We start from the raw sequence: 5,234 nt of genomic DNA, 5'->3' as shown, positions 1-5,234 counted from the left end.
CTAATTGAAAAATATTTTATTTTGCCATATGATGCTTTTAATAGCTCTCCAGTAGAGCAATTCATTTGTTGAGATGCAGGTATAATAAATAATAGAGCTAAACAAAGAATCACAAGCAGCGAATTATTTGTTTCTGTCCTACACCTATCGGACTTGTTCGGTATGGCCAGGGACAGAAAGAAAGTATTTCTGTTCTACATATTCCGGATATGTCCGGTATACCTACCGGACGTGTCCGGTATTGCAGAAACCAGAACTCTAATAGGATTACAACTGAGTCTTTGATCGATATATTTTCATATATCGTCAATTTACTCAGAAGCTTGTGGTTTACCAAATCTAAGTGGATTGTGAGCATCTCTTGAACTCAAATTTAAATATAGCAAATTATTTATTTGTGGTTCAAAATAGAAAATTGTCTCTCATATTCTTAATAGAATAAAGTGCTAGTTGAAAGTCATTCAAATTACTTAAAGCACTTATTTAGGGGGAGCTGAGTTTCTATTTTGCACTCTTGTGGACTAACACATTTATCTAGCATTATTTGTTGTCCTTTGAATGAAAATGTATCTAGCATGATTATTTGGCAATTAAGGTCAACATAAAGATTATCATGCTACGTATCTTCTTAGTGGTATTCTTGTGGGCTCAAGGCAAAGGTATGTCTTTACATACATGCATTGTAAGTGCATCTAAGACCCTTTATATGTTAGAATATGCATTTGTGTGACATAGGAGAGATGTTTTTCAAAATCCATAACTGGCATGTGTAGGTGGTGTGAATTTGAAAAACTATTTGAATCTTGGTCTTTGTGACCTAGTCTTGTCATGTGATAATTATAGCTCCCCTTGATTGTTTGACTGGCTAATTATACATGACATGGCTTTCTTAAGTCCACAATCTACTATGTCAAACTATATCTCTCTCAGGTAATCAAAATCTATATATGCCAAATATTTGGAAAAGAGAAGTGATACTCATGGCATTTGGATAAGAAAAGTATTTACACCTTATTTGGATTAAGAACATACATGTTTTTGGATCAAGAAATGATAGAGAAGGGAATTGGAATTAATAAATGAAATTTGGAAAAGGATCAGCCAGCCTGCAAATACCGGACGTGTCCGGTATGAGCAGGGGTATAAAAACGGCTGGTACCCCTTCGGCTCTGATCCTCTATCTCTCTTTTCTCTCCTCCAAGCCGACGTCGCCACCTCTGTTCCACCATATTGGCGATCGAGTGATTCCACCGTGAAAAGGAAGAGAGGGAGATTGGATCGGAGGAGATTTGCATCAAGATCGAAGACTCCAGGACTTGGATTTCCAATCGTATCTTCATTCACTCTCACAAGGTACCCTAATCCCAGACCTCATCCGATCTAAGCGGTTAGGGCATGATTTTGGAATTCCTTCGATAGAGATGCTACATTACCTATCTAGAAGCAATGCCTAGAGTTTGGATTGGATTATTTGAAGATTGAGCCAAGGATCTCGGTTAGGGTTAAGGTGATTACAAAGCATAGGATAATTATTCTTATTTCTATATTTCAACTAAAATAAGCTATTGTTTGGGCATGTATCTAAAATTCCTTGTATATCTTTGGATACAGGATAGCAGCCATGAGCGGAAGATAGGAGCCTAGGTCCAAGCATAGGCATGATCCAGCTTTGAAGAAACACAAAAAGGCAAGACAGGAAATGCATCCTAGATTTAGTCAGCTGGAGCAGGGGACTCTCTAGAGCTACTAGGGGTGCTCTATAGTACAATGAGAGAGACAACAGTTCTTCCTCTAACATAGATACAGAAGAGTATAAAGTGGAGCCCAGTACCAGGAAGAGGAAAAGCACTGATAGAGATTTAGATGGTGGCAGCTCAGTTGATGAGCAAGAGATTGAGGAGGAGCAAACAATACCTCCAGCTCAGCACTAGCCAGGTCAGGGTATGCACTATGGTTTACTTAAGCCACATCCACCTAGTGTAACCTCTTATGTTGCCAGTGTTGACTATCGGGGGAAAGGCATGACCAGAAGGGCCAGAGATGAAAGAAGAATTGATCCAAGGGGCTTGTCTAGGATTCAGCTTGATCATCGATTTTAGACAGCCTTTCATATGGACTTCTATACCAGTGTGATCCTTGCTAGGAACCCAGTGATTGTCAGGTCTCAGTGGATTGACTGTAGTATGTCAGAGATTTGCAGAAGGCCTTCATTGATCACGCTATTGCCATTTGTGAGCATACAAGGGGTTTATAAGATTATGGAGTTCTAGCATGACTGAAACACAGAGGTGGTAGCTCAGTTCTACGCCACCCTGTATGTTGAGCAGGATAAGAGGCGTATGCACTGGATACTTGAGGGCTAGTGGTACAGTGTTGATTATGATGCTTTTGCAGCTCTACTTGGCTTCTCAGATGATGATCTTCAGAAAGATAGGATCCACATAGAGCAGGTGTTGCCTCCAAAGCAGCTTGCCTACATGTACCCACCTGGGAGTGAGAGAGGAGTAGTGGGGAAGGTTCTAGGTCTTCACCCTACTTACAAATACCTGGATAGGATGTTCAGGAAGACCATTGATTGCAAGGGTGGAGATAAGGGAAACATTGCAGATTACTCTAGGAACCTGCTCCATAGGATGACACCTAATGCACGACCCTTCAGTGTATTTGCCTTCATTTGGTGCGAGATCAGGAGTGTCAGTGAGAGGCCCCTCAAGGGCTGTGGTCTTGCTCCCTACATCATGCACATGATTGAGCAGGTCACATGGCATACCTTTGAGTATGACAAGGTACATAAGGCCCTGAAGATTGTTGCAGACTTGCCTGAGGTTAGGGTACCTCCAGCAGGACCAGGAGGAGGAGCAGCAGCACTAGAGGCAGATGCACCTATAGGTGGTGCAGCAACAGGACGAGCTTCCCCTCTACCATATGCTCCTTCACGTTCTTCTTCACATCACTGCAATCCTCCTTCTCCTATTCGCAAGATGTTCAGTGCTATCTTTGGGATGTGCAAGGACATACGGACCTGTCAGTAGAAAAAGAGGGAGACTAGAAGGAAGGATACTCGAACTTTAAAGCAGATTGCTTCTATACTTGAGCTTGATCCTCCTAGGTCTCCACTATCACATGAGGCAACTAGTGAGCCTAAGACTGAGGAGCAGCAGTAGGGTAGGTACGACGCAGAGTTTGTTGAGTTCCTTCAGCGATAGCAGCAGCAGCAGGCACCAGAGCACCCTGACACTTTACCACTATAGGCTCGGGTGCCTACTTACTCTCAGCCACGTCCCAGTGCTATAGACGAGTATGCTTCAGACTGGTGGAGTGACCTCACAGGTAGTTTCTATGACCCATCTAGTGCGGGTGGTTCTCGTCTAGCCAGTGCTACACTCTCAGATGATGAGGATGCTGGTAGAGATGAAGATGATGATGAGTGATTACAGCTTGCAGCCCCTTTGTCCTCAGTATGTCATTGTTAGACCTTTGTGGTGATAGATGACAAAGGGGGAGAGAGACTGATTAAAGCTTTAGGATATTTGTTTCATTTGCTTATCTTTGCACATGAAGATATGTATTGTAGGTTGTAGTTTTTGTTTTTGAGACTCATTTATGGGTTGATGTATCTTGAATTTGAGATGGATTGTATCCTATGAGAGATGAGACTCATTTATGTTTTATCTATGTATCTCTTGAGACATGATCTTTATTTATATATTAGTGGCTTGTGGACTTGAAAAAATGTGTAATGAGTGCTTTGTGTGACATACATGTGTTGTATTTATTTCCATAAGGACCATACATGTTAGAATGAAAATATTTGATGTGATGCCTTTATATTTATTCTTGTGTGATATATCTTGACATATGCATCACGGTTTTACTTTGTCACACACACATGCGCTCCACGGATGCAATGATTTAGGTAGAGTCTCCTATATGTTTTAGTATGTGTAATTGACATTTGAGGTTATTTCATGAATTCTAATCACAAGCACATATTAAGGGGGAGCCTCTCATAAATCATTAAACCCAAAAGTTTAAATGTTTATATTCTTTTGTAAGCTTTAATCAAGTTGTCATCAATCACCAAAAAGGGGGAGATTAAAAGTGCATCTAGCCCTTTAGTGGGTTTTGGATGGTTGAATGACAACGTGATTAAAGGTCTAACCTGTTTGCTAAGTGTGGACAGGAAATAGGTTATCTCATAGGTACTTAATGAAAGCCAAAATGATGCGTTGTTGTATAAAATAATCTAGTTCAAGCACAAGATAACAATACAAATGAAATTCATGTAAAGGCTTATTTATTATAGGATTTCCATGTTCTATGTGAAAGCAAGCTCGTAAGAATTAATTAATGAGATATGAAGGATTGCATATGGAATGGTCTCATATTTGAAGCTTGCTAAATTGAAATGAAAAAGATAACAATACAAATAAATGGTTGATTCAACACAAGATGTGACTTGATGGCTTGAGATGGTGAAGATAGCAAGGAAATGCTTCGAGGTACTTAGCAAGGGTGAAGGGCAAGCGCTGGCTTCACGGCCGAAGAACCTAGCTAGGGTGAAGAAGGAAGTACTTGCATTTAGTTGAGGTACTAATCAAGCTACGATGGTCATATTGATGTGGAGGATCAAATCTATATTGGACAAAAGTGTTTGAAGTGACTTGATGTATTTGGAGTTATTCATATTTGATGAATGGAATCAAGTCACGTGCTCAAGATGGCTATGCTCAAGTGACAAGATCAATATCAACATTTTGGCACCCTTACTTGATGAAGATTGAAAGGGACGGCATTAATTCAAAAGAGGTCAACTCAAGCGGTATAAATTCATTTTTCCTTTTATATTGAGTTTAATAGGTATGCTATACTATTAAGAGGGATGCATCATGTTAATAGATAATGTTTCATAAGTGCTCAAGCCAACCTATGTGAGTTTTGAGTATTTGAGAGACAAAAGAGCTAACTAATTTCTTGCTGGTCTAGCAATACCGGACGTGTCCGGTATTTGCCCAGCAATGGTAAAATTATTGTTCTTGGGTTGGTTCGTCGGGAGTTTCGACATAAGTTGGGAGTTTCGACCGTCGGGAGTTCCAGCAATGGTCGTGAGTTCTGACGTATCGCGCTTTAACTAACTTGGAGAGTTCACTATGGTGGTCATACCGGACGTGTCCGGTATGGATGACCAACGACTAGTTTTCAAATTCCTTGAGAGTCAAGAGTTCCGACGGTCG

Source organism: Miscanthus floridulus, chromosome 2 (assembly GCF_019320115.1).
Source record: "Miscanthus floridulus cultivar M001 chromosome 2, ASM1932011v1, whole genome shotgun sequence".
Classification (NCBI taxonomy): domain Eukaryota; kingdom Viridiplantae; phylum Streptophyta; class Magnoliopsida; order Poales; family Poaceae; genus Miscanthus; species Miscanthus floridulus.
Note: the sequence above shows the minus strand (reverse complement) of the source record.